This window comes from Lynx rufus, unplaced genomic scaffold, assembly GCF_022079265.1.
Source record: "Lynx rufus isolate CCGP_SWC_20201006 ecotype Redwood Valley unplaced genomic scaffold, mLynRuf1.p SCAF_2, whole genome shotgun sequence".
Classification (NCBI taxonomy): Eukaryota; Metazoa; Chordata; class Mammalia; order Carnivora; family Felidae; genus Lynx; species Lynx rufus.
Window position 1 is genome coordinate 145,194,407 of NW_025814834.1, and position 24,757 is coordinate 145,219,163.

At 38.4% G+C, this 24,757-nt stretch overlaps 1 pseudogene; it reads right to left on the bottom strand.

Moving 5' to 3' along the window:
- Positions 1-3,813: 3,813 nt before the first annotated feature.
- LOC124514313 (peptidyl-prolyl cis-trans isomerase G-like) lies at positions 3,814-24,098 on the bottom strand (annotated as a pseudogene).
- Positions 24,099-24,757: the final 659 nt, after the last annotated feature.

The following is a 24,757-nucleotide window of genomic DNA, read 5'->3' on the forward strand; positions in this document are numbered from 1 at the left end:
ATTTTCTCTTGGACCTCCCTCCTATGTACACTTCCTCATGCTTTCAGGTAGATTGCTCTATCTCTGTCCCCTCCTCACCAGCATTCTTAGTTGTTTTATGGTCAGAGCATATATATCTATTTTAGTATTACCTTAAGTAAAATGTAATTAGAAAATAAATCTTCTGGGGCACCTGGGTGACTCAGTTGGTTAAGCGTCTGATTTTGGTTCAGGTCATGATCTCATGATTTGTGAGATCGAGTCCCACATCATGTTCCATACTGACAGCATGGAACCTGCTTGGAATTCTTGCTCTCCTCTCTCTCTGGTCCCCCCAAATCATGTGCACATGTGCAATCTCTCTCTAAATAAATACACATTAAAAAATAAATCTTCAAATTCTATTATAATGCATTCCAAAACCAGATAGAAATGATTGCTGAATTATTCACAGTTTACTCCTTAGTAGGGTCACACAAAGTGTCTCTTTACTTTGACCCCATTTCTAGAAAACACCCTCATCAAGGATAGTTAGGGAGCTACTCCTTGAGGACCTGTAGCCTAGGGGTTATATGGATAACACCTGTGGCATCTTACATCAGAACAGGTGTCGATATAAAGAACCTCTTGGGGTGCCTGGGTGGCTCAGTCGGTTGAGTGTCTGACTTTGGCTCAGTGTGAGTTCGAGCCCCACGTGGGGCTCTGTGCTAACAGCTCAGACCCCGGAGCCTGCTTCAGATGCTGTGTCTCTGTCTCTGTCTGTATCTCCCCTGCTCACACTCTGCCTCTCTCTCTCTCTCTGAAAAATAAACATTAAAAAAATTTTTTTTTAATTTAAGAACTTCTACTTTTGTGGGACTAGAGAAGATACCAGTGAGGAGAAAGTTAGGGCAAAAAGAAGTAAACTAAACTAAGTTTACTAAGTTTATTATGTAAATAATCTAAGAATTTCAACGTGGGTTTTGGTTAGTGGAACAAGCAAAACAAAAGGAAAGGAAAATACTGGCACTTCTTATCCTTTAGCTTGTCACTTCCTGGCTGCCAATAGTTAAAGGCCTTGCCACTCGATGTCTGATCCAAAGACCAGTAACAGGAGAAACTCCTTGGAGCTGGAGTTAGAAGTTCTCAGGCCTCACTCCAGAACTACTGAACCAGAATCTGCATTTTAACAAGATCCTGGGTTGGTTACATGCACGTTACATTGTGAGAAGCACTTATTTAAGGTGGAAAGGAAAGGAAAGGAGGCAATATCAGAATTTTAAGAGAATCCATTCCAGAAGACAAGCAGAAGAGTAATGATGATTAGTTGGTTTTCTGCACATATATTTCCTATTTTAAATGTAATATGGTGATATCACTCTTGTTTAATTGCCTTTCAGTATAGGTTGTTTTCTTCACCAACTGTGTAAATTATCTTTATAATTCCCATGCATCAACTGGGTATTTTTTTTTTTTATGTAGCTTGAGAGGCACTTAGATGCTCTATAGAGTTTTGTTTTAATTAACATAATAAAAGCCGATAATTCAAAAGAGCAATCTTTGTCTTGCTTATTTTCACATTTCAGTTCAGAAACCTTTCCCTAAACTAACATATGCCTTAAAACTTCTTACATATTTCAGCAAAACAGAATGAAACAAACAAACAAAAAAAACCCAAACCCCATACTATTCTGAAAGATTTAGAAAAATGTGCATAAACCTGCACTCATATATGTTGTAACTATAATTTTTTTATCAAAAAAGGAATGAAAATTCAGCTGATATTAGCATTTTGCCCATTGAAGCACATCCTTATGACAGTAGGTGGCTTCAATCCTTTAGAAAGTACACACACAATAAAGTCATTATTCTGGGGTTTGTTTCTGTATTGATCAGTTTGGAAATATAAACCTTTTACCATTTAGAAATTTTTTAAAATTTTGAAATTTAAATGAATTTTACTACAATATTTTTTCTCATTTCAAGTTTGTTAAAATATTAGCAGTACAAATTATTCAGGTTGCAATTTATCAAAAGATCAACTCAGATGAAGTCCACATTAAAAAAAAAAAAGGACAAACATAAAACAAACCAAAAACAAAAGAGGAAGACAACAAAAAGATTTATCAGCAAGACTCTACAACTTAAAATTTGAGACAAAATGGAAATGAACTTTCCACAACTCACTCATCCACTATTGTCTTCAAGTGTTCTAGAGCTGGACTCATAGTCAACTTTTTTATGGTCAAAGTTTTAATTTTTATCATGTACGTGGTCATTTTGTTAACCCTTTGATTTTTGGTTTTCCTTTTCCACTGAGGATATGGACTTTGCATGCTCCTTATTTTTCAATGTGAAGAACTTTAATTCTTTATCCTACTTTGTTCTCATTTTAAGAATGACTTTGATCTCTATCAGCCTTTCCCCCTGTTATTATTTGGGCTGTTAGGATGTTTTTAAGAGTAGATTCTTTTCAGGGCACCTGGGTGGCTCAGTAGGTTGAGAGTGAGACTTCGACTCAGGCCATGATCTCACGGTTCTGTTCATGGGTCTGAGCCCTGTGTTGGGCTCTGTGCTGACAGCTAGGAGCCTGAAGCTTGCTTCGAATTCTCGCTCTCTCACTTTCCCTCTCTCTCAAAAATAAATAAATATTAAAAAAAAAAAAAGATACATTCTTTTCTGACCTTCAGCATTTTCTTTCCAGTGTGAACTTTCTTGGTTTCTGTATTTTTTGTTGTTTCTGCTTTGATTTTCTTCTCTCTCTGAGCTCCATAAACCTCTCCTCCTTCTCCTATCTTTTTTTCTTGATGTTACTTTTCTCTGCTTTATGACCCTCCCCTCTTGTACCCTGTTCTCTGTATCTGTGGGACTCCTTGCTTCTGCTGCTAGTTCTATCAGGGCTTCTAGATTGCACCCTTCCACTCCAGCCCTACTGCTTTCTCTCATTCTACCATTGTAACTGGTTTTCCTTTGGGGATGCTTTATTTTATAGTTTTACCCTGTACACCACTTTCTTCTCTGACAACCACAAGCACTTTAAAGATAGTGTATACATGTTTCTCATAATATCCCTTTGATATTGGGGTCAGATAAAAGAACCTCACTTTATGGGTGACAAAATTGAGTTGATTCTCCAGGTCACATGTTTCTTAAACTATTAAGAAGTGGCATCTGGTTTACAGTCTTTTTGTAGCTGGTAGAATTAATTTTTGTTGAAAATATGGGACCATTTTATTGTGTTTCAGACACACCTCAACTATGGAAAAAGAAGAAAAGCTCTTTCTTTTCTTTTTTAGAATCCTGCTGGGCACCCTGTCTCCTATGTGTTTGTTGGAGCCCAGTTCCTTCCTGATGAGAGTGAGGTACTAGGAGGAGGGCTGAGGCCCCAGGACGAGTGAGGACAGAGGAGTAACTGTTGATGAGTGATGACCATGTAACTGTTCGCCTTTGGTTGTATCACGTTCCCTTCTAGACTATGTGCATCTGTTATTTGTCTCACTTTTATTGTGATCATGCTCACTTGCTCTTTGATTTCTATTTAAACTTCTCTTTAATTTTACCCCTTTCCTGATCTTTTCCTTTAGACTTTGACTTTTCTTTAACATTCTCATGATCCCTTCCTTTACTCCTTGACCCCATATTCTTTTCTTCATGTCCATTATACTTTGTATTATGTTTTTTTTTCTTTTTTTGTATTATGCTTTTCTTAACTCTGATTTCTGTTTGCTCTTATTGCCTCTTTTAGATTTGGCCCCCTTTTCACCTTGTTTTTATTATATTATCTTTTTTTCTGAATTTCTTCTGATGTCTCTCTCTTTGCTGTTAGATTTATGGTCTTAAACTTTCTTTTCCTCTTTACTTTTTGTTTGGACTCTTGGACACATGCCTATGGTCAGTTATATTTTTCTCTTTTACTCCAACTGGGCTTTTTTGATTTTCTTTTGTTTCAGTTTTAGCTAACTCATTCTTAAGCTACTTTGATTCATCTTTCACCATTGGATACCCTCATTCTTTGAGCTTTCTGAATCTCATGCCTCCTCTGTGAAGTAGTCTCACTACATCTGAAACGATCCCTTGAACTGGATCTGGAAGGAGTTTGATAATGTCGTAGTTCTATTCCTTTAATTTTATTGCCAGACCTAGTAACTGAAAGTCTCCTCTGCTGTGAAGTAGGCTGGAAGTTAGGTAGATCAATCTCTCTCTCTCTGTCTCTCTCTCTCTCTCTCCTCTCTCCTTTCTTTGCCATCAGCTCTGGGAGCACTTTTTCTAATTAAGAATCAATTTTCAGGCATAGGAGGGAACTCTTCTGGATAAACAATACACTTGTGTTATGCTTTAAGATTTTCAGCCTCACTTTCACTAGATGTGATTTTCTTTTCTTTCTATTGTGTGTGTGGGGGCATTTTTCCTATGTTTCTTTTTTTCTTTTTTTTTAAAGAAAATTTAAGAGAAATTTTAAAATTTCTTTTCAGAAGCACTTTTAGAATCAGAATGGGACTGAGAATCTCTTGAGCTATATGAGTCACTGGATGGGGAGGGAGGAGGAGGAGGATTTATGCGGTTTTTTCTTTCTTTAGTTTGGGAATTAGCCCTCCACAACTGAGTGTCTACCTCAGCAAATGGTTTGCTCACTGCATCTGTTTTCTGGTTTTCTCTCTTACACAACTTCTTGCAGAGAAGTCATTTGCCCCCAAAACAACATGATACCCATCTAAATGAGGAGCTGTTTTTGTTAGGAAGAACTATGAACCGTTTGTATAATGTCGTAGTTCTATTCCTTTAATTTTATTGCCAGACCTAGTAACTGAAAGTCTCCTCTGCTGTGAAGTAGGCTGGAAGTTAGGTAGATCAATCTCTCTCTCTCTGTCTCTCTCTCTGTATCCTTCCTTCTTTCACTGATAAGAGAGATTCTCTCTTGTGTTTAACAATGAAATTCTCATCTTCAAAATATCCTCCATTTTCTTCACTGAAGTCACCACCTGAACCATAATATCTTTGACAATGCTGTGAAAAAGAAAACTCTTATAATGCCCCCTGAGTGAATATCCCTGACCCCTTTTCACTTGTAAAAAAACAATGAAATTCATCCCATGTTTGGGGGAACACATCAGAAAAAAATTCAAAGACGACTCTTCCAGCAGGTTGATTATTAATGGCAATGTCAAAAAAAAAAAAAACAACTCGTAAAACATTGAGGATGCTGAATCATTGTTCCAATGGCTCCAATACTTAAATCTTTAAATAGAGAAAAATCAGGAACAAACTGATTCAATCAAGGACAACTGATCCAATCCTTTTGCTCCTGTACTGGTAACACTGTCCTCTCCCTGGGATCCTGTCCTTTAATGTGCTTCAGAACTACACTGCCCAGAAAAGGCACTGAAGTCCACTACTACAATCACCTTTACTGATTAATTCACTACAAAACTTTTATTTTACTTTTAAAATTAATTTTTTCTTTCCGTTGTTATCTGATACATTTTTAAATAGGGAAATAATTGAATGGTACGATAAAACAAACCTTAGATTCTAATTCAGAATTTCAACTTACAGCACTAGAAAACAGCCCACTAAAATACTAAATTACTTACCCATAGTAGAATTACTTGCCCTTGGCAGAACCAGAATTGAACCCAGGTTGGCATTATACTTTTCCTACTTTAATTCCTATTCTTAAGCAATGAGGTTATACCTCATACTTACTTCTGTAAACTTTTTATCTTTTATCATAAAGGTAAAATGTACTTCACTCTCTTCTTCCCTAAATGTATTAAGGAATTCTTTTCTAGCTATGAGGCAAAATAGTTAAATTCTAATTTTTTTTTTTCAACGTTTATTTATTTTTGGGACAGAGAGAGACAGAGCATGAACGGGGGAGGGGCAGAGAGAGAGGGAGACACAGAATCGGAAACAGGCTCCAGGCTCTGAGCCATCAGCCCAGAGCCTGACGCGGGGCTCGAACTCACGGACCGCGAGATCGTGACCTGGCTGAAGTCGGACGCTTAACCGACTGCGCCACCCAGGCGCCCCTTAAATTCTAAATACAATTTAGGTAGAAGTACAGCTATTGCTATACTTATAGTTTTGAAATATTGCACACGTATAAATTTTAGTATATTGTATTGTAGATTAGAATGGTCTTGCTATGCATTACTGTTTGAAAATGACCAAATATGGTTCTTTCATTGAACATAGTGATTGAAGAGCTGTTTTATACTACCTATATTAGAAAGATGAATATGAGCAGGTCATGTTTCAAGGGACCCATAGATGATCCAGGTAACAATGATCAAAATGCAACAAAAACATAGGCCTGTTAAAGTTATCAAGGTGTTTTTTTTTTTTTAATGTTTGTTTATTTTGAAAAAGAGCAGGGGAGGAGCAGTGATAGAGAGAGGGAGAATCCCAAGCAGGCTCCACACTGTCACTGCAGACGCCCGACACGGGCTCGATCCTATGAACTGCGAGATTATGACTTAAGATCAAAAGTCAGACGTTTAACCAAGTGAGCCACCCAGGTGCTGCTAAAGTTATCAATGTTTTTAAAAAATTAATATCATTACCATCAAATTACATTACCGACATGTTTTTTTCTAGACTCTACAAAAGATTTATAGTGTCTGGACTTCTTATGGAGGTAACATGCAGACATAGTCAAATCTTTGAAAAGGAAGGCTACACATTCTTTTAGATAGTGGATTATAAAAAGTTAGAGAATGGAGTGACTTTGGAAAGGAGCAAGAGATCACAGTACAGATTGACAGATTCTGGAAGAAGAAGGGAATAAAGGGACTGAAGAAACGAGTCATGGGCATCTGACAGATTGGAGTCAGGATCATTTACATGCATATATGGTATATAATTAAAATGTACAATTTGGGCTGAAAGGAAATTACAAAGTCGAGAACTTATTATCAGTGTATAAAGTAACCCATGTTTCTAATGAAAGAAAAATATTTTAGTTGGAAGACTTACTCATTATGGGAAGTTAAAGTATTTAAAATTTAAAATAGTTTTAGATGGGAACAATAAAACATATATCCTTCCCTACTTTAATGTATTTTTGAGATATTAACCAACGTTGTTGTTATTTTTTGTTTTGTTTTTCCTGTTGTCTCCTTCATTGAGGCAGCTAAACTATAAATTAGATGTTCCTCAAGGAAGGGTTATCAAATCCTTGAATTTTAAAATTTCAAATCTAAGATCCAGACTTGAGATAAAATAATTTGAAAAATACCTGATGGGTCAAAACCTATTTTTTCTGCCCCCAAGACTGAAGATTCTCTAGACTTGGAGAAAAGGAGAGAAGTCAGTGGAAAAGAAAAGAGCTCAGATGCTGGGTACCTGAAAGAAGACCCGGGCTCAGCTTTCTCTTGGATTTATTCTAAAGTCATGTGTGGTAAGATTGGGGGAAAAATAGAATACTCCTCTCTGCTCAATTTTAGAAATTTAAGAGCAGAAGGAATGTCACTATTTCTGTGTACTTTGAGAAGGTGGCAAGACCCCAGAGTTCTCCCTCACTCCCGCATGCCGATGGCACAGAGCAATAGGGTAGAGATGGTGGTGTGGTAGGTTAATGTTAAAAGGGGAGACTGAGGTAGCCTTGTAGAGTCCCTGTGGGCATGTAGAACAGCAGAAGCATTTCCCATGAGCCAAAGGCTACTATAGGGACGAGATAGGGCCTGTTGGTGCCACATTCCTTTTCTCACTCTCCCAGAAGTCACAGAAACTAGTGTCCAACACAAGGAGTACACAGCTGTAAACTTTGTGGACTGCCAATCAGGACCAGGATGTGTGCCTCATCACAGAGAGGATGACAACTAACAACAGGAGATGGTCCCCTGGATCATAAACACAATCCCAGCATAAGGGGAGGGGAGACCGCATTGATGGAGATTGATTCTCCAACATCTAGTGGAATGGGGGTTTGCAATAGAAACTAAAAGTTGGCATTTCTTGCATACTTGAGTTTATGATCTTAAACTTGGACCCACTGTATTATTAACAGTGATAGGTTTGTGAAAGAAGTCTCATTTTGTAATATCATTAGTAACAAGTAGCATCTTCAGATTCAATATGATCTACCAAAAGCATTACGACATACTAATGTCAACTGGTGTAGAAACTCAGATCTGAGTCTCAGTCATCAGGTAGAGATTTTGCTCAGGTGCTGAACATATCTTCTCTTTTTAAAAAAAGCAAAATAGAACAAAACAGTACTAGCTAACATTACTAAGTATATGTCCTGTACTTTGTCCTAAGCCCTATGGATGGCATATTTAATCCTTTCAATAGTTCTATGAGGTAAATACACTCATTATGTATGTATCTTATGCATGCAAAAGCTAAATGTATTGCCAAAGGTTGCAAATCTTGAACTTTATGTGATTTGAGAACGCTTTGCATAATCATTTTGCTGTTCTGTCTAGAATGAAGTACTGAAATACTACATCTTTAAAGTTACATCCAATCATCAAAATCCATGTTTTTCTAATCTTCAGAGTTTTCCTGTTGGAGAATTTAAGACAAATTCAAGGAGGCTCTTAGTCAAGACACATTCTACAGTCTCTTTCTCTGGTTTCCAGAGAAGCAAGATGACCATGACCTTCTCCATAGATGTCCCAATCATTGAACCAAGCCTTCCCCTTTACACGTCACCTATCGACACGAGTAGACATCTTTTCTTCCCATTTGGCTCTGAAACTTCAGGTCTCTATTTTGATTTTTAGTTTTTACACTTAAGCTACTGTATTTTAGTTTGTTTCTCTGACCTGCCTCTCCCAAGGCTATTTATCTTCCCTAGATCGATGACTTCATTCCGAAACCCAGTATTTTGAAAAGAGAGGGGAAAAAAGGAGGCCCTGTTTTTAACAAAATACTCTTAAAAAGGGAAACTTGGGTTTTTTTGTTTTGTTTTTGGTTTTTTTGTGTTTTTGTGTGTGGTGTTTTATTTTGTTTTGTTTTGTTTTGCCAGTGCTGTGTTATAAAGCTTCCCTGCTGCTAATCCATGAAAACTAGCCTAAATAAGAGAGGAGACACAGCTTTTTGTGACCTCTTCTGGGATTATAGTACTTCAGTCATATCTGCTTGGAATATAATTGTCATCTGGCTATTTTTCTCCATAATATATAGTTACATGTGATTTTTTTCACACCTCTCATTTAGGAATATATTGTTTTGAAGAAAAGTTTGAAAGTTAAACACAAACCTTTACTGAGAGTATTTGATTATCTATCTTATAAAAATATGACTGAATAAAGTTACACCTGAAGTTCTATTTTTATCCTTAAATTAAAGTTTAAAGAAAGAAAAGGGATTAGCAGTTATTATTAGATTTTTATGTTAAAAATTATGAACTTTCAATATATAAATTTCAGGTTTTTCCCAATACGCTTTATTACTTCTTCTGATTGTCTTTTCATTTTCATGTGCTGTCCATCAACCAACTGTTTCCTATCCTTTTGGGATTTTCCTCAATTTCTGTTTGCATTACAATGTCATATTTCTTTTATTTTAAATGACTTTAATTTCATTTTTAATATATAGTGAGAACACACTGTAATAAGTTCATTTCACTACTTTTCAGTTTCAAAATAACTTTGTCTTTTGAAATTTCTGCCTCCTAAATTAAGTCAAGCATTTCAGAGACTTCATAGAAAGAAACATTCTCTTTTCTCTTTAAAAGAATTCCATGCGTCTAAGCACTTTTATAAAGTAGAGGTGTTTAGTAACATAGAATCTCCAGTGTAATAAATATTTCTCCATTGGGATATTTCTATTGGCAAAATTATGTAAAGCAATTTATAGCTTCATGCTCTTATAAGAAAGATTGTTTTCTTTCTCTTCTTTCTTCACAATAAAAAGAGCTTTATTAGATTTTTTCTGATTATGAAAGCACATGCTTATTTACAATAACTATACTATAAAAATAATTCAGCAGTTACATCCAGTAGACTTGTATACATAGCAACATAGATCTGAAACACATAGTACTAGGTGGAAAATGTAAGAAACAGGATGAGAAACCATCTAAGTAAATTTAAAATATCTGTACAAAAAAAATTTTTTAGGACTATACAAACAAAATAAAAGATTTATATTAAATGCATTAGGATAGTTGTTGTGGGGGTGGTTTGGGTGATCTAAGTAGGAAATGGGGTTCAAAGATAGTAAAAGAAGAAATTTCAGATAATTTAAAAGTACGAGGAATTTAAAATCACCCTCAGTTCCACTCCTTGATAATATCACAGCGCATAGTTTGGAATATAGCCATCCAGATAACACACACATACACATGCATACACATACACATGCATGCACACACACATTTTAAAGTGGGATTATAATCTGCTTTTAATCTTATTTTCATTAAACAGTATAATATAAATCTGTTGATATAAATCATTTTTAATGTAGTACGTGCATGGATCTGCATAACCTATTCAATGACTACCCCATGGATGTATATTTAGGTTTTTTCCAGTTCTTTTTAATGACTAATGTTACAATTAACATTCTTATACATATATCTTTATCTACTTGCCTTTCACTAGAAATGCCCATTTAAATTATTGAAACAGGGGCACCTGAGTGGCTCAGTCAGCTAGTCGTCTGACTTAGCTCAGGTCATGATCTTGCAGTTCATGAGTTCAAACCCCACATCGGGCTCTGTGCTGACGGCTCGAAACCTGGAACCTGCTTCAGATTCTGTGTCTCCCTCTCTCTCTGCTCCTCTCCCTCTCATGCTCTGTCTCTCTTTCAAAAATAAACATTAAGAAAAATTTTAATTATTGAAACATGTTGTCAAACTACCTTCCAGAAATACCATTTTCACATTCATAATATGAAACTTTCTGATTCTCACAAGGTGTTAAAGCTTAAAACACTTGTAAAACAAACAGCAACAAAATTATCTCCATATTCCAGGCCATCCAAATGTCCAGATCTCCTCAATAGAATTAATTTACTCACTTAGTACCTTCTGTTCAGTGGGAGGTCAAAGACTACAAACCATGTTAATGTCATTACACAGCTGAATATTTAGCACTGCTTTGGTCTGACCTATACATCAGGGACTGAGTGAACTACCAGAGAAAAGCAGAAGGGATACAGATTCACTTAAGTAGCACATCAACTTTTTTGCACTTGTACATGCATCGGAATCTTGAATGTCAAAAAAATTAAAGTCTTTAATTACTAATAGTGGGATCCATATTCTAAGTAGTTGTGAGTTGTCTGTTTTTCAACTTCATTCCTAAAGTGGCCTTTATTGTGTTTTGAAGGTTCTGACCTCATTGGCAACAGTCAAATTCATTTTCAAACATAGCCTCCCAATCAGACAACAATTCCAGCCTGGTGGGGTGGACAGAGCTGGGCTGTAGAGCCAGGCTGACCCTGGGCTGTGTGCAAAGTCATGTGGCCGCAGGACCTTAGGCTAGTTACTAAACTTGTCTATTTCCTCATGGTATTACACAGAGGTAAGAACCTCCATTGGGTTGTATCTCCACTATCTAGAACAAATATATCAACAAATATTTGTTCATTCATTCAAGGTAACAATTAGCAATAATGAACGTGAAACGTCTGGAATCTAGAAAATACTAAGTGGTAGCTATTGTCATATTAAGATAAAGTAAAGGGATGTTGTTGAAGGAGAAAAGCTGAAAGCAAAGAATTTCAGATAGTCTGGATTGCTGGTGAGAGCCCGAGATCAGGTTCTAGGGCCACTGTGAGTTTGGAAATGTGGAAATTAATATTGACAGCTTGGAAGAAGAAAAGGAGTTGCTCTGAATTAGGCTCAGCATTCAGGGTTACCAACAGCCCATCAAAATGGAAAATACCTACGTGGCTTTTAACCAGGTGTGAATGTGAATAATCAACTCATCAAGGTAAAGTCTTTAAGCTTTTTCTACCCGGTATCATTGCTATACCTAAAGCCATATTGCAGGAAGAACTGCCAAATGCATGTTTTCTTAATGCCGCTATGTGGCAGGAATTTAAAGTTATAATCTCTTTTCAAGGCACATCTTTATTAAAGGGGAATCATTCAAAGCCATCTGAGTGCAATTACTATATAAAGGCTAATTGACCTAATTAATCTAATGTGGGTCAATGGCTCTATACTACCCAAAGAACATTTTCAAATGAAAAGGGGGAAAAAAGCAACTCCAAAAGGGATTTCTTTAAGTGAACATCCTTAAATTTAGTGAGCCTGATTTATTCCTTGCACACAGATATTATATTGCTACATATTATATTGCTGGAGTGGCTGAGCTGGGATAAAAAGAGATAGACTAATTCTCTGAGGATCCTGAGGAATATTCTGTTTGTCACTCAGGGGAAGGCACTATATAAATTACATTATACCAATACTGCCTCTTTCTGATAAGGTAGTACTGAAAGAAGAATTCAACATGACAAGAAGTCAAATTTACTATCATACTGTTTTGATTCTCTTGGTGATGTGATAAAGTGCATGCTGATACCTGCTTTTTATTTGATTAACTTACAGCTCCTTTGAATGTCAGCTTGTTCCATTTGAAGTACTGGCTGCCAAATATAAACTGGGACTGATAATATCTGAGCCTTATGATTGAGGAAAGAATGTATAACACACACCTGTGGTAGGCAAAATAAGGCCTCCCAACATATTCACGTTTTAATCCCCCAAATTTGTAACTATGTCACATTACATGTCAAAAGGGACTTTGCACATGTGAAGTTAGGGATCTTGAGATGGAGAGAATATCCTGGATCATCCAGGTGGGTCCAATGTACTCACAAGAGTTCCTATAATGGAAAGAAGGAAGCTGGAGAGTCAGAGAAAGAGATATAAGGATGGAAGCAAAGGCCAGAGAGAAAGAGAGGAGAAAGGGAGATAGGTTTGAAGATGCTGTGCCTCTAGCTTCGGTGATGGAGAAAAAGGCTGTAAGTCAGGGAAGGCAGGCAGCTTCTGGAAAAGTCAAGGGAATGGATTCTCCCCTAGAGCCTCCAGAAGAAATGTAGCCCTGGATTTTAAAATCAAGCAACCTTGATTTTAGCCCAGTGACATTAATTTTTGGACTTCTGACCTCTAGAATTGTGAGTAATAAATTTGTATTGTTTTAAGCCACAGAGTTGGTGGTAATTTGTTATAGCAGCAAGAGAAACTACTTTTGGGGCTCATGGCATAGAGCTACACTAGTGTCATTTTAGTTGGATTGAAATGACTTTCCCAAACTGGACCTATAATCCAAGACAAAGCTAGGGCAAACCAGGGAAGCACACAGCAGAAGCTCTTGCTTGGCCTTTTATTCATCACAAGCTCACTTTGTTCCCATTTATTCTGAGGCCTTTTAGAGAAATGGAGTATTAGTGAAGGTTCCTAAGTGTGGGAAGAAATCAGTCCTCTTATGAGTTAATTCCCCTTTCCTCAGGTTTTAAACTCCAAAGACATTTTCTAAAATGATTTGCAACTATAAACAATGTCTTGTAATCAACCTGGCCTCTGTTCTGGCCAAAACCTTTAGAAAGTGGTTAAGCATCTTCACTGGGAGTCACTGGCCCTGGACATGGCCTTGAGCTAATAAGGTAGAAAGGGTAGGAGTTTTGGGCAGCTGATCAAAATCTTACATGGGGTCAAGGAGTTCTAAAATATAAATGGGGCACATGGGTGGCTCAGTCAGTTAAATGTCCAACTCGAATTAGCTCAGGTCTTGATCTCAGGGTTGTGAGGTTCAAGCCCCATGTTGGGCTCCACTCTGGGTGTGGAGCCTACTTTTAAAAAATGGTAATATATACAGCCACTGTGCTAAGGAGCACTTACATCCATTAAGTAACATGTGCATTATCCTATTATCCCATGCTTATTATCCCGACTTTCAACTGAGGAAAGTAAAGCTGAAGAAATGGCACTGTGCCCACTGTCACCTATAGTAGGCTTACTCAAGGGCTGGGCTGTTAACCACTACTCCATGTCCCCTCTCCACATCAGAACTTCCCTGGACAATTCTTGGAACACTTGGAAAGTGTTCTATAGACAGAATCATGGCAGATTTGTTGTTTTCTTGATGTTCTGAGTGTGCCACTCCAGCAAATTCTTGAGAACGCAGGCAGAGTTTGCAAGAGGAAATGTATATATCACTACAACACCAAGCAAAGTCCTCTTGTCAAATGCAGTCAAAGAATGGGTAGGTTGTGCAGTGCAAGCTTGGCTTTCTCTGAGGCACACTAGTTCTTATGGGCCTGATGGAAAGGCCTGTTAACTGATGGCATGATCATGACTCCATTAGAAGAAAGACAAACAATGAAAATGAATAAGTGCACAGTTTGATTCTGACCATTGCAATGGACCCAATGAGGAAGAAAAGCTGGAGGAATCCAGTGAGACCATTTAGGTTGGATAGCAAGCTTTCTGATGAACATGGGTGAAAGTGAACAGGATGACACATACCCAAGGTCCTGGAATAACTCAAGTCTTAGAAGAAGGTTAATGGTCAGAAACAGGTAAAAATGCTAAAGAAAATAAAAAATTTAGTGCAGGAGGAATTCTGGGAAGGGAAAAGCCCCAGCTTGAAAATAATGACGATAAGTTAGTATATAATAACAGTGAGGAAAAGAACTTCTCCACTCGTATTTTACCATCTTTTTTTTTCTTGGTAAGAAGATTGGAAGATTGACTGGAAAGTGTGGACAAGTGTTAGCAAAACGAAGTGGCACCCCAACTTGTCCAAGAATCCACATCTGAACCATTGCATCCCAAGGGAAGGTAATATAATAGATTGGGAAAATAGGCTTTGGGGTCTGATACACCTAGCATCTACTTTATTCTCCTGGCAAGTTACTCAACAGTTCCAAATTTCAGTTTTTTCCCCTGTAAAATTGGGATAATAGGCTGCCTCATAGGGGAGGGAAACAATGCAGCATAGAGCACTTTAGCCAGCACCTGTCACATAATAAATACTTGATGCACAGTGGCTACTCATTGTATCATTATTATTTTTATAGACTAGTTTACATGACATCAGAAATATTTAATTGTGAGGAATAAATATTGTGAATGAATAGTTAATAAACCTAGAACTAATTATATTAAAGATAGTTTCACCTGTTTCCAAGGTAAATAGTGATCTCCAGGAATAGTGTAGGTTCAGTAAGGTCATGCCAACCTAAATGCATTTTCCTTGCTCTAAAGGGATATATACTGGAAACCAGAGGAATTTTTATAGACCAAGATTATTGGTATTACAGCCTGACCAAGAATCTTGTGATACCCTTATGAAAGAACTGCACTGGTTGCTACAGGTAGGAAAACTTTTAACTTGTTGAATAATCCTAACATTGCTACTTAAGAAATATAACTCCACTGGAAGATTTCTGGGAGGAATAACTTAGAGATTGGCCCCTCAGTCCTAAATTGTTTGACGTTTTCACTAACAACTTTTATGTTAGCATTTACAGCTCGCTGATTAGTGAAAGAATGCTAAATTGTAAAATTAGGATTCAAAAGATTCTCATATGGCCAAAACAACAGACTAAATATAACAATGTGGAATTTTCCCACAAAATTCTAGTCTTTGACTTTAGTGTAACATCAAACCCTATAAGTAGAGTATGGGGTACATGTCTAAGCAACTTGTATTATTTTTTCAAAAGTTTTATTTGAGGGGAACTTGGCTAGCTCAGTTGGTAGAGTGTGTTTTGATTTTGTGCTTGTGCATTCAAACCCTGCATTGGGTGTAGAGAGTAATTAAAATCTTTAAAGAGATTTTTTATTCAAAAACAAGCTGAGTATAAGACAACCATAATGTTTTGCTTCCATCCCTGGTAATGTTGAAACACAGAGAAGACAACTACTTGACAGAACTTTATTGAAGGGATTCCACTAAATTTGATGGGATGGGTTTGGATGGGATGGGTTTGGATTTGATGGGTTGGAAGCTTCTTAGGTATCACTATATGTGTATGAGTTATATAATTAAGCATACAAATAATTTGGGGGGGACAAATTTCTATTAAAAATACATAGTACAGGTGCCAGAGAAGCTCCTAAATCACTCTCTACTGTAGTTGTAAATATACTTGGCAAATTAGTATTTAATCTCTCATTAAATAAGTCATTCAAAATGTGAAAAATTTCATGATGATGTCATAAACAATTATTCTTGTATATCATTGTATTAAAAAGTAAATCAATGTGTGCCACCCTACCCCTATGAGGATGATTACTATAGAAAAAAAAAACAAAATAAGTGGTGATGAGAATGTGGAGAAATTAGAATCCTTCATACTGTTGGTAGGAATGTTAAATGGTGTAGCTACTATGGAAAACAGTATGAAGATACCTCAAAAAATAAATAAAATTACCATATGATCCAGCAATTCTACTTCTTGGTATACAATCAAAAGAATTTAATATATTTTTTTTCAACGTTTATTTATTTTTGGGACAGAGAGAGACAGAGCATGAACGGGGGAGGAGCAGAGAGAGGGAGACACAGAATCGGAAACAGGCTCCAGGCTCTGAGCCATCAGCCCAGAGCCTGACGCGGGGCTCGAACTCACGGACCGTGAGATCGTGACCTGGCTGAAGTCGGACGCTCAACCGACTGCGCCACCCAGGCGCCCCTACAATCAAAAGAATTTAAAGCAGAATTTCAAAGAGCTATTTGTTTATTCATGTCACAGCAGTATTACTCACAATAGCCAAGAAATAAAAGCAACCCAGGTATCTATCACTGGATGGATGGATTAAAAGTGTGATATATACATACAATGGAATATTATTCAGCCTGAAAAAGGAAGGAAATTCTGACACATGTTACAACAAGGATGAACCTTGAGGACATTACATCAGTCACAAAAGGACAAGCACTTGTGTGACTCCTCACCTAAGGCATCTAGAGTAGTCAAATTCATAGATACAAAAAGTAGGATGATTATTTCCAGAGTCTGGAGGGGTAGAGGGGAATGAGGAGTTATTATCTAATCAGTGCAAAGTTTCAGACTTGCAAGATTAAGAGTTCTGGAAATGGATGTTGTGATAGTTGCACAGCAATATAAATATACCTAACAATGAAGTGTGCTCTTAAAAATGGTTAAGATGGTAAGTTTTATGTTAAATGTATTTTATCACATTTTTTAAAAGTATACCAACGTAAAATCTTAAATATATCAAGAGCAAGCTATCTCCCCCTTCTGACTCCTCCCCTGCTACATGTCGCTCCTATTGGCTGGATTTTGAGGGTGTGTATATGATTTCAGTTATCTGCATTAATATCATGCTAGGATGTTGTTGCAGTTATAAACCTCTCTGCTAGTTCGATGTGGTAGCGATGTTTGTCTCTTTGCCAAGCTGGTGACAATTTAATGATAGTATTGTCAACCAGTGTCTTTGATGGTTATACACATTTATCAGACCGTATAATCATCTCTACTACACCAGTTGCTCACACACCAGAAATGAAGCTCCAGTAACAGTCTATTACTCTGACAAGGATAATAGGTCATTATTACCAAATCAGCAACACAGTGCTTTAAAAATAAATGACCCTGCTTCCCATCATTATTTATTTTTCATAAGTGCCTCAGATTTGTCTTAGCATCTAACAGCAGGAGACAATTACCCCATAATCATCTTCTTCTTCTTCTTCTTCTTCTTCTTCTTCTTCTTCTTCTTCTTCCTCGTCTTCATCTTCTTCTTCGTCTTCTTCTTTGTCTTCTTCTTCGTCTTCAGCCTGTCTTAAATGGTTTTAAGTGGTAAATTAAATGTTTCTGTTGACCCTAAAGTAGAAACATGGGTGGTTTTATAGGAGCATTAATTAAAAAATGGGTGGAATTCATTCCAAATGCATACAATCCTCCTTTTTCATCCAGTTCTGTTGAACAAGAATGGCCAGCTAGGAAGATGGTAGTGAGAGGAGAAAAGAGAGCTGCTGTGTGCTTATCACATGAATGAAGGCATGTTTAATGTGGTCTTAACACTGTTTGATTGGGCCAGCAGAGTGTACACACAGTCCCCAAAAGTTGCCCCTTCTCTATGTAGAGTGTTTTCAAAGGGAAACTCGTAACTCCAAAAAGGAAAAATTCCTCTCTGCTGGCCGGAAGTTCTCCATCGCCACCTCCCCTCAGACAGGACAGCCCGAGGGAGCCTGAGAGGGTCTTCCCCAGCTGGACACCTGCTCTGACCGCCTGGCAAGAGGCTCTGCTGACAGGGCCGCCCTTCTTGCACTGAAGTCTGGATTAAATCACAGTCCCTGCTGGAGATTGGACGTTGTCTACAGCTTCAATGGCAGAAGGCCCCAGGAAGGACAAGAGATTTGTATTCTAAGGAGGGAAGGAGGAGAACTGGCTGGGTGAAGATCGTGTTTCTTTGGCAACTGAGAACCATCCTTTTTAGGGGTGGCCGCTAGCTTTCAAAACAAAAAGAAGCTGGTAACTGTAAAAGGCTACGATGGGTTTCCTGCTCCCCCACCCTTTTAGAGGCAAAACCTATTTATGAGGCTTTATTAAGTGCAAATAAGTCCCTCGGCTTCAACGGAGAAGCAGCAGCTGCTGAAGATGTGGTCATTTGCATATAAATGACATGATTTCAGCTCAGAGAAGAATATTGAAAAATATACATGTCGACAATGGAATCCTGATAGATTCACACATATTAAGGTCAGATATTGTAATTTTTAAGGCTGCTGCATGCTGATGACTGCATCATATAACACATTCAATTCTGTTTGGGTTATATGAGTTTTATCTTCTATGAAATGGAGGATTTTTATTGTGAATTAATTAAACTACTTTTTTTTTCCTAAACATGAGAACATTTAGGTCAATAAGCTAAACGCTCTACAAATGCAAAGACTTCGTGACAGCCAAAGTTACCAACTGCAAACTTGGGTTTTCTGTACAGCTAACAAAGAAGCATGTGTGCCCAGGAGTCTCCCGTGGAAGAGATTGTGTGGCGCTTTCTCTAATTTTAGTCTGTCCGCTGCAGGGACAACCTGTTTTTTGAAGGGCTAAAGGAGGCTCCAGTTTTTATATTCTAAGAAGTTTTCGAACAGCCTGACTATAAGATGAGTGGGGAAATTACTGTAGCCCAGAAATGACCACAAATTTGCCAAGTGCCCACTGTTGTTTCATTGCCCCATGACCTGTGGCTTGGAGTTCACAGCTGGCAAGAGACACATCCTGGAATCATCCGCACTGCTCCCAGGCAAGCATCCTCCAGGCTGCCTGGAGGAAGTAGATGGGTTTCTCTCAAATATGCCCCAAATTTTGGCCCTGCACCAGTCAGGCTGCTTGTTGACTCCTTTCCCATCTGCAAAACAAATTTGTTTAGAAACTGCTTGTGGTACTTTGGCTGCTGAGAAGGCCATAGGAATACACAATACTACCTTCACCTTGTAATCCAGCCCACGGCTCCCTCAGGGAGAACATTTTCCTCTAAATGATGATCACTTAAGTGTTAACTTTAGATTTGCTCATAAAAAATAGTAACTTTAAGTAACAGACTTGATTCCTATTGACTCAGTATTTGATCACTGAATTACTTATTAAATAAGTCAGGTAGCCAATTCTCAACATATTTTTAAACCCTACATGTGAACATTTACTAGATGAATAAAGTCCTTGGTCTATACACACTTTCTAAAAGAGATGACTAAAGATGACTAATAATAATGAAATAGCTATCAAAGAACAAGGGAAATTTAGAAACTCACCATAAATATATGTTTTTCATAGAGAACCTTAGAGATTTTATAGAACTCGATTATGCTAACTTGAAAAACAATCCCAGTGTCAATTTGCTGATGTATTCAATATATTCTCTTAAAATAATTTGTGGAGATACATATGATGCTTTAGCTTTAAGAAAGATTTTAAAACTCAAAATTTTTAAAAGTTTAGTTCTGGTCATTGATCAAATTACACACATAGAAGGTGATTATATTATCCAAAGTTAGGCATCTGATTAACAGAGAAGGGTGATTAAACCACCCAGGGGTGGAGCCAGTAATTGTGGGGCCTGAAGCTTATACAATTTGGAGGGCTCTCTTTAAAAGAATACAAAATTACTGATACAAAATTGGGTAAATATGAATATTAATTAGGTTGAGAAAAAAAATCACAACAAAACTACAAACTAAAATCACAGCAAATTACAAACCTCACAAAAGCCACAAAACTAACCTGCCGTGATCGATTAGCTGGCTACACACCTCAACACTTTTCCCTACAATTGACTACCTCTAATATGACTGATTAAAAAAGGGTTTTTTTATTAATGCTAGTTTTTTAAAGTTTATATCATTTCTGCAACTTGCTACAGGAAATGTCACGTAAGGTTTTAGGATTGTTGTCAAATTGGGGAAAACTTCTATTTCTTTCACACATGAGCTGTAAAATTCCAGGGAATTTCAAGTCTCCTTGTGGAATGACTGATCCTAAACACTTCCATGTTTTCAGAGTACCTACAGCCATAGGCCACACTGGTTTCCATGGTGATGCGCTCTCAAGCCCTTTGGTGTCCCTAGAAATAGTATTTATGGAAGCTGTCCTTATATCAGGACAGTTGGTAATATCTTTACAGTGTATGGAATTGACTGTAACATATATAATTAAATGAATTCGCAACTCAACTTTGGCACGGAAAACGAATCTTATTAGAATGAGCCCTGCTGAAAGATTCCTGGCCCCCTCTGCCCTTGGAGAGTCTCATGGTTCCTATGTACCTGGTCATTGCTGATTTTCATTGCCCAGAATCTGTGGTGAGAGAAGAGGAACAGAGAAAGCAAGCAGAAGACAGTTGAACAGTTTCTCTCAGCAGTACAAGCCCCTTCGAGGGAAAGAAAAAAGTTGTTTTCCAAATTCATGAAAACACTGCCCTCCAAACTCCCTCCTATCAGCATTCTTTGTTCACCAGTTCAGTTTGGCCAGACTAGACTTAAAACCACAAGAAATGTCACAAGAAATAGAAAGATAAGAGCCCCAAGTGGACGTCAGTCTCCCTGGGGTGTGATTGACTGAACACAACCAATTCTCTAGTGGATCCATGGTCCCCATCTTCTGGAAGAGCTTTGCTAAAAGCAGCGCATCCTGGATGAAATGGACACTCTGTTCCATCCTAGGAAGAAGATGAAGCTGGCAGTTTAGATTGCTGAAAAACAGTTTGAGATAAGCTTGTGGTTCCATAGAAATTAATCCATGCCTCTAGATAGCATGTAAGCCTATTGGAAAGCTTCTTCAATTCAAGCAGTTAATAATATATCAAGTCTTGTAGCTTAAGGGATACAATTTTCAAAATTATTGTACTGAGGGAATCATAAATTCCACCAAGAGGAAGGTTGTAGTCCAGATATTTTATTTTAGATTTCCATCTAGGGTGCATTATGACACGCCACATGAAAGTCAAATCGTCCATGTAAAATGGTTTCCAGGTGATAAGTTTACCCCAAGGGGTCCAGTAAAGTAATACATTCAGAGTTATATCTGACTTTCACAATCTATAAAGACTAGTTATCAATTTTTTGAAAGATTTGATAAGCAGGAACAAAAAAATAGCTTATGGATGCTGACATTTGTCTCATTAATGGGAACAGCATAAGAAGTACAAGCTCCTTCTGGATTTGGCTGTAAATACACCACTGACATACATTTTGGAAGGTTGCTATTTTGTGCTGGTGGGAATGTATTTGTCTAACCTTGCCCTGACTATAATAGACATAAGGAAGCAGTGATATTACTGTCAGCCACATTCAGCTTTTTAAAACAGGGGCACCCACTCTGCCAATATCTGTCAGATTCCAGGCCACTGCATATTAAAAATTATGTTCCATCAACACTGTCTGGCCTAGTGGAAGTTTTATTAGGAAATAATTCTCCTGTTGTGTTATGGGAAGGAAAGGAAAAAAAACCCACTTCACCCAATAGGATTCAAAGGAATAATTAATCTTTCTTCCATCCTCAGAATAGGAATGCTTTAGCTTCTCTAGTGTTTCACATGAATACCTCTACCCCTTCTTGCAAGGGCAGAGCCCATATGCATGTGAGGAACAGGCAGGAGGCCCAAGTACTAATTAATCGCCTGTTTGAGTGTTGTCTGTGTATGGTAAGGCATTATTTTCATAAGTTATTCCCCTGTTACCAGGGAAAAAGAATTACATTCTTTTTTTCAAGAAGATAAGTTTGGTAAGTTTGCCGATGATGCTTATTAAAACAATCATGGTAATAACAAAGTGCTTACACCTGCTTGGCTATGGTTACACTTTCAAGGTTCAGGTGCATTCCCAGGAGGTTGCTGCCTACCCAAACCACAGGAGAAGTGCTTTGGCTGCCTGCATTGTCGCTGGGGCTCATCAGTTGAGACACCAGGAATGACTACGCTCTTCACCTGTCTAGAATTCAGAACTAAACTCATCCTTCAAAAAACCCATCATGCATTTGAACAAAAGTATATTGCAGTAATCATTTATCTAGCTGGCACCATCAGTAAAATGGGTTGTTTTCTGGGAGGGTAAAAATCTTCCAAAATAACTAAATGATATTTTTATTGTAACCCACTCAGTGTAACCACATTGCATTTCAAATTTTATTTTTTTTTAAGTTTATTTATTTTTGAGAGAGAGAGAGAGAGAGAGAGACAGAACGTGAGTGGGGGAGGGGCAGAGACAGAGGGAGACACAGAATCCGAAGCAGGCTCCAGGCTCTGAGCTGTCCGCACAGAGTCCAACATGGTGCTCGAATTCACACACTGTGAGATCATGACCTGAGCCAAAATCGGACGTTTAACCCACTGAGCCACCCAGGCGCCCTGCATTTCAAACTTTCTAACATAACTGCTTGCCTCCCTAGCTTTTGGATTTGGGTTAGCATATATACCAACGTTTTCTTTGTGTAAATGAATTCTTGCCACTAGGTACCTCCCAGTGGCTGCCTGGGCTGCTGAGCTGCACATGGCTGTTCGGCTGTGGCTTTCAGGCTTCTCCCTGGCCTTAGCATTTCCTTCTCCCATAAGCTTACCTATAAATCCCATTCATCACTTCTGAGTAGAGAAGGCAGAGTTTTGCAGATGAAGCCAGGTGTTTTAGAGTCCAACATTCTGGAGTAAATTCCAGCTTCACTACTTACTACCTGTGTGAACTTGAACAATTAACTTCCTCTGTTTCCTTGTTTATAAAATGGAAAAGAAATACCCACTGTAGGGTTGTTGTAAGATGAAGGGCCCTTAGTACAGAATCCAGCACAGACTTCTGGGAGCTGAGGCACAGTTGTCAGGCTTCCATCAGGTACATGGGAAAGTAAGTCAGTACCAAGAGGACCTGAGGGCTTTGCAACAGCTCAGTGGACATCAGGGGCCTTCTTTTCTCCCTTGTGTGTCGGCTCCTGGCTACTGGAGGGCTGATCTTGCAAGCATCTCACCCCTGAAGACATGGATAGCCACACCATTGTTGTGCCTCATGATTTAAAGTGGCACCATCCAGGCTCAGTAGGTTAAGCGTCTGACTTCAGCTCAGATCATGATCTCATGGTTCATGGGTTCGAGCCCAGCATCAGGCTCTATGCTGACAGTGCAGAGCCTAGAGCCTGCTTCAAATTCTGTCTCCCCCTCTCTCTGCCCCTCCCCCACTCATGCTCTGTCTGTCTGTCTCTCTCTCTCAAAAATAAATAAAACATTTAAAAAAATTTTGGGTGGCACTATCCAGCCTCCTCTCTGGGCCTTTTTTGTTCATCTATCTGTATAAATAAAATTAAGTTGCTTTTTACTGTTTTCCCATTACATGGAAATGCTTGAGCAGATCTCACCAGATTTGGAGGCCTGACTGCATATAAGCTACACAGAATGCCCAACATTAACTTCAAGAAGACCTGAGGGCAGGGGTCCTCAGGTCAGAGGTTCTCAGACTTAAGCGTCTATCAGTACTGCAGGAAGGTCCTGTTAAAACACATTGCTGAGCCCCACACCAGAGTTTCTGATTCAGTGGGTCTGCGGTGGGACTTGAGAATTTACATCTGATGGGTTCCCAGGGAAAGCTGATGCTGATGTTGCTTGTCTGGGGACCACACTCTGAGAATCCAAGGTAAAATAGGTGTTGTTGATTTGCAATCAGCCAGGAGCACTCGGCACTCCTGTGCTCATGATCCTCCAGAGGCTGGCTGAGGGCTCGCATTCTGCTGAAATAAAGCCTGCTCTCAGGGGTAAGTGGTGATTTGCAACTTGATTCCTAAAGAGTATGATGGAAGTGAGGTGTAAGGCAGATTTTCTTGTAGCCTTAATTCCTTCCCACACCCCATTGCCTACAAAATGCACAGAGCCAGAGCACCTCCTCTGGTGCCTGTCTTTCTCTTATTTCCTCCCCTAAATCCGCAGTGGCTGATTGACAGGGGGTGTGAGTGGGGCTTGTGGTCTGAATTATTAGTTCTTGGGGAAGGTGGGACCTGTTTAAATTGTTCTTAATTTCCCACCACACACAGGGGTGAGAAAGAAGCAGTTTTCTAACTACTTGCAAGCTGGAAATCATGTTCATAAAACATTTAATTGAGATAACTCCAAACCATGTTCCTAAAATTCAAATCACACGTACTTAACTGAAATGGAAAACGGCTTCCTAAGACCTAGTCTCAATGTCTCTGACATTGCAGATGAAGGTGTTCCAGGGAACTCTGTGCCAGACCCAATGAGGAAAGGTATAGCTATGGGCCAGGTTCACCCCGCCTGCGTCTGTGTGGCCTGAGGAGAAAAGTGGGGCAGTGAGAAATTGTGGGATGGAGGGAGCCGAAGAACTTTTAGGTTTTAGGAAGAAGGATAACTAATTTTCAAATTAATTGT